We start from the raw sequence: 15688 nt of genomic DNA on the forward strand, positions 1-15688 counted from the left end.
TTTCTGTCTAGTGTTAACAGTTGTCTCTTTTCCTAGTTTACTATTTTGGTATTTACCATAACTTTGTCTCAGATTCTTCATCAGTGGTCTAAAGGATCTCTCCAGATGCTCTGAGATACAGTGAATATTTAGACAATCTCGTCTTCCTAGACCAGAACCTTGACCTGGGCTGATAATCAGTGGTTATAAGCACAAGTTATGACTGCATAACTGTCCTCCCGATGTCTCTCTTTATCCAGAAAAAAAGTGGAGAGAGGACCATAGAAGCTGGAATTGATTCTAAAAAATTTCCCAGTATAAAAGGATATGAGGTGGCAGATTACAGATTTTTAATCAGGGCCCAGAACATGGCACGATAAGAAGCCTGTTATGTTTGGGTTTGTGTCTATAAAAGTTGAGGGTATTGGTTTTAAGCATTAGAAGCAGATGTTGACTGTGTTATAGGAAAAAAAACCCAGTTAATTTATTTGAGTGATACAGGTGACTAATAGCAGTTCCAGGATGCTGATGGAGTAAGTTTGGAAAATGGAGAATAAGTGGCAACTCCAGGGGTCCACAAGCAGGGAACCACTTTGAGCATTGATAGCTTTCTTTCCTCACTCTTCAAAATTTGATATCAACTGATTCTGTATTTTTCTGCAAATTCAGTCTTAAGATGATCTCCTTGTTTAATCATTTATTCATAACAGTATTTATTCCAGATATTAAAAAATGCTTATAGTGAATAAGACCATTATCCTTTAAAGGCTTCCCTGGTAGCTCAGTTGGTATAGAATCCACCTGCAATGCAGGAGTCCCTGGTTCGATTCCTGGGTCCAGAAGATCCGCTGGAGAAGGGATAGGCTACCCACCCCAGTATTCTTGGGCTTCTCTTGTGGCTCAGCTCGTAAAGAATCTGCCTGCAATGCGGGAGACCTGGGTTTGATCCCTGGGTTGCGAAGATCCCCTGGAGAAGGGAAAGGCTACCCATTCCAGTATTCTGGCCTACAGAATTCCATGGACTGTATTTTTTAATATTCCAGATATTCAAAAATACTTAACAGTGAATAAGACCATTACCCTTTAATCTCATGACTGAATAAGACTGAACTCTCCAATTTACTCTCAATATTATTAAAATTTCTTGCTACAGTTTTTGATGTGGCTTCAGTTGAGCTAATTTATCTCACTTTTAAATTTTATTATTTCTAATGAAGATCTTCAGAAGCAAGTTTGAATTTTTTTACCTCATGTGGTAAAAGGACAAAGAGATATAATGGCTCAGTAGTTTCTAGAGACATACAAACTTCTTCTAGCCTTTTTATAATCTTGGATGTCTGTTTGATCATCATTTCAATGGTTAATGAATCGCAAGCTATTATAAATTTGGTTTATTGACAAAAATATCATTATATTCTTTTGCTGCGCACTGTCATTCTCAAAGCACTTTCTTACATTATTCTGTTTAATTTTTTTTAATTAGTTTATTTTCTATTTTTTAACTTTACATTATTGTATTTGTTTTGCTGTACATTGACATGAATCCACCATGGGTGTACATGTTTTCCCCTTCCAGAACCCCCCTTCCACCTCCCTCCCCATCCCATCCCTCCAGGTCATCCTGGTGCACCAGCCCCAAGCACCCTGTATCATGCATTGAACCTGGACTGGCGATTTGTTTCACATATGATAATTTACATGCTTCCATGCCATTCTCCCATATCGTCCCGCCCTTGCCCTCTCTCATAGAGTCCATAATACTGTTCTATTTATCTGTGTCTCTTTTGATGTCTTGCATACAAGGTTATCTTTACCGATTGACTAAATACCATATATATATGTTAGAATACTGTTTTGGTGTTTTTCTTTCAGCTTACTTCACTCTGTATAATAGGCTCCAGTTTCATCCACCTCATTAGAACTGATTCGAATGTATTCTTTTTAATGGCTGAGTAATATTCCATTGTGTATATGTACCACAGCTTCCTTATCCATTCGTCTGCCGATGGGCACCTAGGCTGCTTCCATGTCCTGGTTATTATAAACAGTGCTGCGATGAACATTGGGGTACACGTGTCTCTTTCAAGTCTGGTTTCCTCAGTGTGTATGCCCAGCAGTGGGATTGCTGGGTTGTATGGCAGTTCTCTTTCCAGTTTTTTGAGGAATCTCCACACTGTTCTCCATAGTGGCTGTACTAGTTTGCATTCCCACCAACAGTGTAAGAGGGTTCCCTTTTCTCCACATCCTCTCCAGCATTTATTGTTTGTAGTCTTTTGTACAGCAGCCATTCTGACGGGTGTGAAGTGGTACCTCATTGTGGTTTTGATTTGCGTTTCTCTGATAATGAGTGATGTTGAGCATCTTTTTATGTGTTTGTTAGCCATCTGTATGTCTTCTTTCGAGAAATGTCTGTTTAGTTCTTTGGCCCACTTTTTGATTGGATCGTTTATTTTTCTGGAATTGAGCTGCAGGAGTTGCTTGTATATTTTTGAGATTAATTGTTTGTCCGTTGCTTCATTTGCTATTATTTTCTCCCATTCTGATGGCTGTCTTTTCACCTTGCTTATAGTTTCCTTTGTTGTGCAAAAGCATTTAAGTTTAATTAGGTCCCATTTGTTTATTTTTGCGTTTATTTCCAATATTCTGGGAGGTGGGTCATAGAGGATCCTGCTGTGGTTTATGTCAGAGAGTGTTTTGCCTATGTTTTCCTCTAGGAGTTTTATAGTTTCTGGTCTTACGTTTAGATCTTTAATCCATTTTGAGTTTATTTTTGTGTATGATGTTAGAAAGTGTTCTAGTTTCATTCTTTTACAAGTGGTTGACCAGTTTTCCCAGCACCACTTGTTAAAGAGATTGTCTTTTCTCCATTGTATATTCTTGCCTCCTTTGTCAAAGATAAGGTGTCCATGCTGCTGCTGCTGCTAAGTCGCTTCAGTCGTGTCCAACTCTGTGCAACCCCATAGATGGCAGCCCACCAGGCTCCCCCGTCCCTGGGATTCTCCAGGCAAGAACACTGGAGTGGGTTGCCGTTTCCTTCTCCAATGCATGAAAGGAAAAGTGAAAGTGAAGTCGCTCAGTCGTGTCCAACTCTTAGCAACCCCATGGACTGCAGCCTACCAGGATCTGCCATCCATGGGATTTTCCAGGCAAGAGTACTGGAGTGAGTTGCCATTGCCTTCTCCAAAGGTGTCCATAGGTGTGTGGATTTATCTCTTGGCTTTCTATTTTTTTCCATTGATCTATATTTCTGTCCTTGCGCCAATACCATGCTGTCTTGATGACTGGGGCTTTGTATTAGAGCCTGAGGTCAGGCAGGTTGATTCCTCCAGTTCCATTCTTCTTTCTCAAGATTTCTTTGGCTATTCGAGGTTTTTTGTATTTCCATACAAATTGTGAAATTATTTGTTCTAGTTCTCTGAAGAATACTGTTGGAAGCTTGAGAGGGATTGCATTGAATCTATAGATTGCTTTGGGTAGTATACTCATTTTCACTATATTGATTCTTCCGATCCATGAACATGGTATATTTCTCCATCTATTTGTGTCCTCTTTGATTTCTTTCACCAGTGTTTTATAGTTTTCTATATATAGGTCTTTTGTTTCTTTAGGTAGATATATTCCTAAGTATTTTATTCTTTTGTTGCAATAGTGAATGGAATTGTTTCCTTAATTTCTCTTTCTGTTTTCTCGTTGTTGGTGTATAGGAATGCAAGGGATTTCTGTGTGTTAATTTTATATCCTGCAACTTTACTATATTCGTTGATTAGCTCTAGTAATTTTCTGGTGGAGTCTTTAGGGTTTTCTATGTAGAGGATCATGTCATCTGCAAACAGTGAGAGTTTTACTTCTTCTTTTCCAATCTGAATTCCTTTTATTTCTTTTTCAGCTCTGATTGCTGTGGCCAAAAGTTCCAAAACTATGTTGAATAGTAGTGGTGAGAGTGGGCACCCTTGTCTTGTTCCTGGTTTTAGGGGAAATGCTGTCAGTTTTTCCCCATTTAGGATAATGTTTGCTGTGGGTTTGTCATATATAGCTTTTATTATGTTGAGGTATGTTCTATTCCTGCTTTTTGGAGGGTTTTTATCATTATTCTGTTTAATTTTTAAACAACTCTAAGATGTAGGCAAGATAAATATTATTATCCCAATTGACATTTGAGGCAAAAAAATCCAGAGACACTGTGTGCCCAATTGTGTTTTGTCAGTTGGTTTAACAGAGGAACTCTTACATCCCAGAATCTCCTTTTTTAATGTGGTTATGGGTTAGAAGTGGCCAAAATAGAGCTTTCATGGGATGCGGGACACTGGGTATTGCTCTCTGTAGGTCATTTTGGACAATGTTGATGAACAGTTGGAGAAGGTCTATCAAGTTCTAGCTTGTCTTTGCCCACTGCTATTGTATGTCTTATTAATTTTTCTTATCTTTACAAAGAATCAAATTTTGGTTCCATTGATTTTTTTTTCTATTATTTTCAATTTCATTGATTTCTGCTCTGTGTTTAAAATTATTTTCTTTATTTGGCTTGCTTTAGGTTTATTTTGTTCTTTTTTCTCTGGTTACCTAAGGTGTAAGCTTAAGTTATTGATTTTAGATTCTTCTTCCTTTCAGTCTTGGCGTGTGTGTGTGTGTGTGTGTGTATTAGTCGTTCAGTCATGTCTGATTCTTTGCGACCCCATGGACTGCAGCCCACCAGGCTCCCCTGTCCGTGGGATTCTCCAGGCAAGAACACTGGAGCGACTTGCTATTCCATTCTCCATCAGTCTTGGCATATAATGCTGTAAATTTCACTGCACCCCCCAAATTCTCTGTATGTGTTAGTCACTCAGTCATGTCTGACTCTTTGTGACCCCATGGACTGTAGCCTGCAAGGCACCATGGAATTCTCCAGGCAAGAGTACTGGAGTGGGCAGCCATTCCCTTCTCCAAGGGATCTTATTGATCCAGGGATCGAACCCAGGTCCTCTACATTGCAGGCAGATTCTTTACCAGCTGAGCCACTCCGGTAAGCTATAATTTTATCAAATTAAAAAAATTTTGTATTTCTCTTGAGGCTTCTTGGGTTATTCAAAAATGTGTTTTTAAAATCTCTATATTTTCAGATTTCTCTGCTATATTTCTCTTATGGAACTCTGATTTAATTTTATTGTAGTCTGAAAACATTATTTGTATTATTTCTCTTCTTTTAGATTTATTAAGGTGTGTTTTATGGTCCAGAATATGGCCTACCCTAGGGAATATTTCATGTGAGCTTGAGAAGAATGTACATTCTGCTGTTGGATGTAAAATCCTATAAGTGGTCAGTAGATCAAGCTGACTGATAGTGCTGTTCAGGTCACCATACTCTTTCTGACTTTCTCCCTGTTTGATGGATCACATGCTGATAGAGGCAGGTTACAGTCTCCAGCCACAGCTATGGATTTGTTTGTGTCACCTCACATAGACGAATTTATAAATGTCACACAGACATTTTATCAGCTTTTGCCTCTGGATTTTGATATTCTATTATTAGGAACATATGCTTTCAGGACTGTCCATTTTTTTTTGGAGAATTGACCACCTTATCACATGTAATGTGCTTTTTATCCCTGATAACATTCCTTGTTCTGGAGTCTGCCTTGTCTGAAGTCAGATAGTTGGTCTGGCTTTCCTTTGAATAGTGGCAGCATCAGTCCACCTCCAGCTGTGGACTGCACCATGGCAAACGCCCCCCAGGAGGCCTCACAGGCGCCTGGCTGCTACACTCCGGAAGTATACACACTTGCCCTCCACGCATGTGCGTACATATCCCCCCTTGGCTGTGGTCATTCCTGCCCCTGCACGTCCTTTGGCCCAGAGCCTGGTCCCCACAGCTGGCTGTGCCTTCGGGGTGAGACCTCAGGGCACCGTGATTCTGACCGAGGGTTGGGGGGCCTTGGCATTGGCTGGGGCTTGCTTGAAAGATGTCATGAACTAGCTCCCATACTGACAAGTCTAGAATGAGGGCCTCCAGCAACTGGGGGGCCCCTGGTATTTCTCATCCAAGGGTTCTCATTCTCACCCCACCCCTCACCCCACCCAGGAGCTCCTGAGATCAGGAGACATCGGGCTCTGTCTGGGATGAATATTCCTGGCACTGACTTGGGCCTTTTCTGGGTTCCGCTTCCCTGCCCTGACCCTCTGCACATCTCAGCTTGTTCTCTACCTGAGCTTCTACCTGGACCCCCAATACACAACTGTGCCCACAAAGTGTGCCCTCCTTCCCTTCTTGGGAGGCTTCACGAAGAAGAAAAAAGACAAAAATGTACTGAGTACTCCTAGGTGCTGCTCAGAGAGATCGCCCCGCTCACAGCTCTGTGCTCTGCAGTCAGCTGTGCTTACACTGGATCCCTGCTGGTGTGATGGTAAGTGGTGGGGAAGGGGGTTTCTACCATCGTATAATTAAGTCTCCATCTTTCAGTCAGCCTGTGACTTGGTAAGGTTCACAGCTACCTCCCCGGTAGAATCTCTTGCCCTCTACCCCAGCTCCTGGCTGCAGAGTTTCCAGTCTATTTCCATGATGGCCTGGCACCTGCTGACTAGGTTATTATGATTATGACCTTTATTTCTCTCCCTTAGGTGAGACAGGAAGACTGCAGGAGTTGGGAGCAGGCTTGTGAATTGTGCTCTGACCGTGTCCTTTCCTCTGGACTGTTGTTGTTCAGTTGTTAAATCACATCCAACTCTTTGTGACCCCGTGGACTGCAGCCTGCCAGGCTTCCCTGTCCTTGACTCTCTCCTGAAGTTTCCTCAGACTCATGTCCACTGAGGTGGTGATGCTATCTAACCATCTCATCCTGAGTTGCCCTCTTCTCCTCCTGCCTTCAATCTTTGCCAGCATCAGGGCCTTTTCTAATGAATCAGCTCTTCGTATCAGGTGATCAGAGTACTGGAGCTTCAGCTTTGGCATATTGCTTTCCAGTGATGATTCCTCTGGAGTGTAGGTCTTTGTTACAGAGAAGGCGCTCAGCTTATTTCACAGTTTGATCCTGTTCTTTCCTGGCCAGATCTGTGAGGGGGTCTTGGATCCTCTTGGTGAGAATTCGGTGGCTTTTGGGTCCCTCTCAGACTGTGGTCCCCATGAGTTTCTCACACTCATATTCGTCCACAGCTGTATCCAGCAGTTCGTCCAGCTGACTGTTGAGGTGTCCCTGTTAGTTTTCAGCTGTGGCTCTCTGGCTCTGTGTGAGGAGATGCTGGTCACTGTAGGTCTCTGGATGGGTCTCTCTCTGCAGATTTTGGGGTGGAGGTTTGCCTTGGAACCTCGGTTTTCTGATAGGTTCAAGAAAAGAGATTTTAGTTTGTTCAGCCTTTTCTTATTGTAGTCATGGACATTGCCAAGTGCTTTCTGTGTTGGCATTAAAGCCAAAGTCCTTCCCCAAGTGCTTTTAATATGTATGTTTCCTGCTGTCCAAAATCACTGCAGATGGTGACTGTAGCCATGAAATTAAAAGACGTTTACTCCCTGGAAGGAAAGTTCTGACCAACCTAGACAGCATATTAAAAAGCAGAGCCATTACTTTGCCAACAAAGGTCCATCTAGTCAAGGCTATGGTGTTTCCATACAGTGGTCATGTGTGGATGTGAGAGTTGGACTATAAAGAAAGCTGAGCACCAAAGAATTGATGCTTTTGAACTGTGGTGTTGGAGAAGACTCTTGAGAGTCCCTTGGACTGCAAGGAGCTCCAACCAGTCCATCCTAAAGGAGATCAGTCCTGGGTGTTCATTGGAAGGACTGACGTTGAAGCTAAAACTCCAATACTTAGGCCACCTGATGCGAAGAGCTGACTCATTTGAAAAGACCCTGATGCTGGGAAAGATTGAGGGCAAGAGGAGAAGGGGACGACAGAAGATGAGATGGTTGGATGGCATCATCGACTCAATGGACATGAGTTTGGGTAAGCTCCAGGAGTTGGTGATGGGCAGGGAGGCCTGGCATCCTGTGGTTCATGGGGTCGCAAAGAGTTGGACACGACTGAGTGACTGAACTGAACTGAACTGAACTTCCCACTGTCTTGGTTTCTGACCTGTTTTTTCATCCTGATCTTGTGATGCTTCAGTAGGGTGGTCTGACACTAGACTCCCATGCTTCTGACTCTCTGTTCCATACTGATTTTTCGCTTACTTTCATGAGCTACAGATCTAGCTGACAAAAATATTTATGGTATATTAAAATTGAACACAAATAAAACATAGAATATAATCTGAAGGTTTGTGTGGATCATATGGTCATACTCAGTTTCCCTGACTATTCAGATCAACATCAGGCCTCCTAAATTTTTAGTCCAAAAAGAATCAAAAGGGGAGGGAGGTTCCAGAGGGAGGGGATGTATATATACCTATTGCTGATTCATGTTGATGTATGGCAGAAACCAACACAATATTGTTAAGCAATTATCTTCCAATTAAAGATAAATTAAAAAGAAACAAAATGTAGTAAAGTGACATTCCATCTCAAACCACAAGAAGACAGTGATGTGTCAAGTCTACCAGTCAGCAAAAACTAGGTCAGAGGCACTGTCAGTAACACCCACCCAATCAGAGAACAATGTCTGAGGCACCAGACTTAATGATTCTTTTTTTTTTTTTTTTTGGATTCTACTAAAATGAATGACTTTGGCCACTTGATGTGAAGAGCTGATTCATTGGAAAAGACCCTGATGCTGGGAAAGATTGAAGGCAGGAGGAAAAGGGGACGACAGAGGATGAGTTGGTTGGACGGCATCACTGACTCAATGGACATGAGTTTGAGTAAACTCTGGGAGCTGGTGATGGACAGGGAGGCCTGGCGTGCTGCAGTCCATGGGGTCGCAAAGAGTCAGACACGACTGAGCGACTGGACTGAACTGAACCGAAAATGAATGAAATGTGAGTCATAGGAAAGTGTTTTCCAGGTTACATGTATTCAGTTTTAATTTATTTTAAAGATTAGTTGCACAAAAGGTGAACACGAGTCGGCAGGATGCCTGGCTAAGAGGAAGCAAGGCGGCCACAGCGTGATCAGGGTGTGTGTCTATGGACATTACTCTTCTGTGGAAGAAACACACGGTGGAAAGCAAGGCAAACAAAACACAATGGCAGCTTGACAAAGTCCATACATCCGGAGTTACACAGTCCTAGTTAGTTATATGCTTTTATGAATGGGTGAAAGAGTCACTTTAACATGAACAATAGACCCAAGTCACAGTTGCCTTATAGCTTCTTTGCTCCATAGGGCCATAAACCAAAACACTGCAAAGAGTTTCTCGACAGATCATTGAACAATTTCTTCTAAAACATTACCCTCTTTCTCTTTACATGTTAATGGAGTGGTATTGAGGTTGAACATTTCTATTAAGTTAGGCTAAAAAACAGACAACCCACTACTGCCCAAGTCCCATTACCATCACTTCCCGATCAGGGAACAACGTTAATAATGACCACCAGTAGTTACTGTAAGACTCACACGTCATTTAAGCTTCAGGAAGGGATGGTGTCTAGACAGGAAATAAAAAAGACAAAGATGATGTCTTTTACTTAAGAGTCATCAGCAATGACCTGAATTATTTGAGAGCTCACAGTGTTCTGACTCATTCAAAATAATGCTCCAACCTCTATCCATAAGCCCAACTTAAACACTCGGTTAAATATAGCATATAAATGTTATTGCTTAAAATATCACACATCATAATATAAAGTCTCTTTAGGGCTACAGTGCCTCTTGGATAAATATACATTTTACATCTATATTGAAGGACAAATGTAGCACAAAGGATGGAATTTCTACATTTTGTTCACATATATAGTGAACAGTTTGTACTATAGGCAATGTTGATTTTACCTGAGATATCAAATATCACCCCAAGTAAGTCTAAAGTGTGCACAGTGTTAAAAGTAGCAGTGGACAAGCTTTTCTGTATCATACTTAGTCCTACCACTTACTATTTCTAAATTTACAATGATTTATTTTAGTTACATTCCTTAGAACCCTCAGTGGTCCATGCAATTTAAAATTTAGAATGCTGTCCCCTGTCAGTGTTCAGAAAGAGGGACCAATGGTGAGGAAGGAGGCGGGGGTGGGGAGCTGAGCAGAACATTCACAACAGCTCCTTTGCGGCATTGTTACTTTAGATTATATCCCTGACAGTGAGGTGGCTGTAGTTAGAGGGAGTGAAATGGATTATTTCTGGCTAATGGACCTAATGGGCTTCCCTGATGGCTCAGAAGTAAAGAATTCACCTGCAATGCAGGAGACGCAGGAGACGTGGGTTCAACCCTTGGGCCGGAAAGATCTCCTGGAGGAGGACTTGGCAACCCACTCCAGTATTCTTGCCGGGAAAATCCCATGGATGGAGGAGCCTGGCAGACTACAGTCCATGGGATCGCCGAGTCAGACATGACTGAAGCAACTGAGCCCAATGGCCCTAATATTTATAGTTTTGGATATCAAACTCTACTTAGGTCTCTGAAATAAAATTATATTTGTTAGAAAACTATAAACTTCAAAAATACCAAGGTACTTAAAACATTTTTTTAATGAATATTGAAACAAGGAAGGATCAAGGGACATTTGCTGAACAGCGCTAAACTGAATATACCTGCTTCATGACTTGAAATGCATCATCCATTTCCTTAAACTGAGTTCCTTAAAGGAGGATCCAAGTCTTATTCTCTTTTGAATATTCAGCTCTTAGACGATTCAATTAATGTTTTTTAAAATTAAATTTTGAGATAGTAGGTTTTTTTTTTTCTTTTGGCTACCTTATAATCAAAGTTTGCAAATATTCAGAAGAGTATTAAGTATGTAGAACAGGTCTCTGTAAAATTCACACAGACATAGAAAGTGATGGAGAGGGCGTATTTGTCTTATGTACATATTTGCATCAGGAGGAATAGGGAATTTTAGGAAAAGTGGTTTAACAAAATTTATATGACTGAAATAGCAAGAAGTAATTTTGGAGTTATGTTAGACTATGCTCCTTAATAATTTCCTGTGATTTAAAAAAAGGTGTGTCTAAATATTTAGGGGGGGTATAGAGAAAGAAGGAAGAGGAGGTGGGGGAAGGGGGAGGGGGAGGAAGGGGAGAGGGAAAGGATGGGGAGGAGGGGAAGGTGGGAAAGGAGGAGGAGGGGGAGAAGGGGAGGGTGGGAAAGGAGGGGGAGGAGGGGGAGAGGGTGAGAAAGGAGGGGGAGGAGGGGGAGGGTGGGAAAGGAGGGGGAGGAGGGGGAGGGTGGGAAAGGAGGGGGAGGAGGGGGAGGGTGGAAAAGGAGGGGGAGGAGGGGAAGATGGGAAAGGAGGGGGAGGAGGGGGGAGGAGGGGGGAGGGGGGAAAGGAAGGGGAGGAGGGGGAGGAAGAAATGTAGAGAAACAGTTTTGAGAAAGGGATTTAGGGAGCCTGATGAGCCTGGTCCCTCTTTCTTTCCCTCCTCCCTTATTTCTAGTCATCTCAGGTTTTCCGTGGAGGCCACATGCCCTTTTGCCATCAGACCTCACACCTGGCACTGATGTGTATCGAGTATTTCAAAGGAGGCAAGAACAAGAGCCAAGAGGTGTGGGCTGCCCTGTACTCACGTTCTGTCGGTAGCAAGCATTCGGGAAGTACTTAGCCACTGACTGGCCTTCGTGATCATATAAATCAGCAGCCTGGTTTCCTAAAATACCAAGATATTAGGATAATTCATGTTTCCATGAATATTAGATACTCTATCTAGTTCTTGCTCAAACATTTATTTAAAAAATTACCATATGGATATTAAAATTAGGTATACTGGTCTAATATTTTTCTTGAATACTTGGAAATAAAGATAGCAGTTTTTCCATCTGGGAGAATTACCAGATTTGGTTTTTTTGATACATTACAAAAATAGCATAGTAATTGCTATTGGGCTGTACCATCTGACATGCATTTATTCAATGTCTTATGTTGGCTCTAAACTTATACAAACTTTTGTACTTTTCATACCCTTTCCCCAGTAAACATGATCCCCATGATTTTAATAGTTACAGAAAGGGAAAGAAAACTCCATCAAGTTCACATCAGTTTGTTCTGAAAGTAGCACATAGAAGTCATAGACAGAAGAAATGTTTCATTCAGCATTTAGAAAGAATGAGTGTTTGCACCACCATTGCCTTCCTAAGCATTTTCCAGCCTTCTACTGGCTGCACGGAATTGAAAACAATCATACATTTTTCATTGCTTTCTTCCAATTCATGACCTTGTCCAGACCTGCTCAGAGCAGGACATTTCAGCGCTAGGACTGACCGCTTAATTCAAGCTTCCTCTCCCACTTTGATTTCTCTGATATTACGGAAGCTTCACTTTCTCTCTCTAAAGCCATGACTCTCTAAAAGGAAAACATATTCTGAACTAATTTGGTAATAGCGAATAAGAAATGCCCAGCTAGTATTTAAAGATGAAGTTTGAGAAACAGATTCTGCAAGTCTAAATCCAAGTAACAAAGGATTCTGTGTCATGAGATAGAAAGCAGTAAAGAAAGCCACTGATGTCTAGCACAGTCATGACCACACGCATTTCACTTTGGATGTTCAATCCTTTTCTACCAAATGCTCATTTTCAATAATTTTTTTTATTTATTGGAGGATGAGCATAGTTCTGGAAGAAAGCTGTTTTCTAGTTGTATGACACTGTGAAAGCCACTTAAAAATTCTCAATATGGCTTCACTAGTAAATGTGTTGATTGCCAATGTCATTGTCAACATTAATAATCTATGATTCTGTCAAACCAGAGTCAACCTAATAAAAATTATACCAGAGTTAGGAAAACACTGGAAATGCATAATAAATTCTCAGTAACCTTACATTTAATAAAGACCTTCCTTTACTTTATTTTGAAAATAGCAAGCCAGTAAGTGAAGGAATAAGTGACATTTTAAAGGTTAGCAGAATATGATTGTCAAAATTCTGTTTAATTACATAGTTACAGCTCATCACACAATAACAAGAATTAAGAAAATCATATACTATTACAGTTCGAACAATATCAAATAACTTGTGAGTAAAAACCATCAATTTAGATGTTCAAGATCTTAATCATGCAAAGTTGTATTCTTGAACTGCTTTTCCTTTTTTACAGTGGGGTGGGGGAAATTTTAATATTGTGCAACTATAACATCTTCCTGGTAGCCACATCTTTTGTAAATTTCTTAAAATTATGCATAAGATGTTAATAAGTTTTCTCTATTAAGGACTGAGATATAGAAACTATGAATTCAGAAAATGGTAATTCTTGAGCTATGCATTTCATGTATTTTACCAAGGGGAATAATCACACAGACAGATTTTTAAATAATTTAATTTCCTAATTTTATTATTGCCGCATTATAATAATATTTTCTGTTCTGCCAGAAATTCACATTTAGTTTCCAGGGACAGCTCTTCCTTTTCATTCCCTTTCCAAAGCTGGCCCAATGAGTATTTAAGTACAGATGTCCCCAAAATATTATTTATCTGGGATAAATTGTGATTCAAGATAAAGAATGTTAAATCACATATTTTCCAATAGAAGCAAATTTGCAATGGGTATTTTATTTCTTAACAAGGGCCTAGTGTCCAGTTATTTTTACGAAAATGCTCATAAACAGTAAATGGAATCAATGACAAATGACATATGTTTACAATGTACAGCATAAGACTTCACAAAGTATATATAAATTAATTTAAAAGAGTTTTACAGAAAGCAAACATATAGTACATAATTTAATATAGTTTGAAGATTCCTAGGGATGAGGATTTTACAAGATGGGATAATTCTGTGTGGACCTAAGAAAAAGATCATTGTAGAGGGACATAGAGAGTAGGTAAAAAGTCAAAAATGTGTGTGTGTGAGAGAGATAGGGCGTGTGTGGAGAGAGTAAGAGGTTCTCTGCAGGTCCCAGGAGGTCTCCAGTCATCTGCAGTAAAGATGGCACTGGCTTGCATGCATTATTTATTGTCAAGGGGTAGACTGATTTGTTGCTATGATTTATATACTGCCTGCTATAACTAAAATAATTGTATCATAACTGGAAAGAAATTATATTTCAGGTTGTCACAAAAAGTTGGAGCTCCATTTTGTCCCACTCCACCCACTGATACAGCCATATATATTTTTGATAAGAGAAAGCATCGTTCCTTGAATTTTGCAATATATATGTAAATCTAAATTTTATTAATCAAATTATTTTCAACCTATATCAATCATACTAATTTCTAATTCATATTTAATATTAAGATACCCCTGTCATTTTCACTTTTCCTGCCTTTTTAGCTTCTGTCAAATAGTTAATGATATTGAAACACCATAAAAACCCTCTCATAATGTTTTTTTTGAGAGAAATCCTACAGTGACTTTTAAAAAAAATTCTTTAAATCATCTCAGTTTTCTTTTTATCCTGAATTTAGGTTTTAAATGTCAGATTCCTGAAGATAAGCAACTCGTATGAGTCTTATGTGGATCATTTGAGTGTTAAGATAGTAATCAAGCTCTAGCATGAACACAGCTACAGAGATAGCATGGAGACCTTGTGCCATTTGACTCACAATTCTGTGTCTACAAAAAGGGTTGAATTTATGTTCTTTAAAATCATCCTAAAATCAGAGCACAGACTGAAGAAGCTAACTGTGTCAGCTACTAAACCTACCAAAATAACTATTAGAAAATTTAAATCCATTCATTCTTCTTCAAACCAGTACATGGAATATGGAGTAGCAGGCAGAGAAAACAAAGCAAAATAAAAACTTATTAGATAGAATTGGTAGAAGAAAGTTGGTGTATTTTGATTACAATGTATTATTCCTTTCCTTTAAGTGTATACAAGATGTTAAAATCTTCAACAAGAGAAAAGTGTATGAAAATCACAAGTAAAATGTGTTTTTCATATTATTTAATAATTTAACTTATTTACTTATCTAAAGTTAATTTAAATAATTGCCTACCGAACTGTGTAAGAAAAAACTTGATTTGTGAGGCATTTTAATGTAAAAAATGCCATTCCCCAAGTTTCAGTTGAAAATGGAAGCTTTCTGAGTTCCCAGGAAAAAAATGTAGCCCGGATATTATTATCTATCAAAGATGTGACAATTGCAATAAATAATGAAACAAAAGTACTATAGAGTGATAAAGATCCCCAAAACAATAATCATAAATATATATGATGAACTAGTAGGAATCCAAAACATAGACATCTACTTAATTTTTTTTGTTCGACTATCATGTTAGGATAAGTAAATCTGGATTTCCAACAAAGAACTCAGTGATAATATAAACGTAATAAAACTTACGCTAATCACTCATGACCTACAACCAGTCTAATGAATTGCCTCATCAAGCCTTTCTATTGAACTAGTGGTGATGGGTTCAGGAAGAGTTAGAAACATCTGAAAAACAGGGAGAAACACTTACATGTGCAAGGGCCTGTTTACTTAGAGGCCACGTGGCATTTCTCAGCTCCCACCATGTCTAACTGGGAGACGCCATGGAGCCAAGGAAACATTCCTGGATTAGAAGCCTGTAACCAGGCAGAACCATTCCTGACCATTTCTTTGCCTTTACATTAATTACAATACCAACAGGTTTGGGTTTTCTCCTGAGCAGAGCATAAAGTGGAAATGTTCTTCTACGTGATTGCTTTCAGAGCTAGCTAGCATTCCATCTATCTAGAAAAGGCGTCCAACATCTAATGATACTTCCTCAAGAAGTATCCCGTGTCTCAACTA

General features: G+C 39.8%; 1 protein-coding gene across 1 annotated transcript in view; it reads left to right on the forward strand.

Annotated features, from left to right (window-relative positions):
• The window catches only part of CD226 (CD226 molecule), a 108037-nt gene that overhangs the window by 89786 nt on the left and 2563 nt on the right, over window positions 1–15688 (forward strand). The window lies entirely within an intron of this gene.

This window comes from Giraffa tippelskirchi, chromosome 14 (genome assembly GCF_054371585.1).
Source record: "Giraffa tippelskirchi isolate mGirTip1 chromosome 14, T2T-mGirTip1v1.2.pri, whole genome shotgun sequence".
Taxonomy (NCBI): domain Eukaryota; kingdom Metazoa; phylum Chordata; class Mammalia; order Artiodactyla; family Giraffidae; genus Giraffa; species Giraffa tippelskirchi.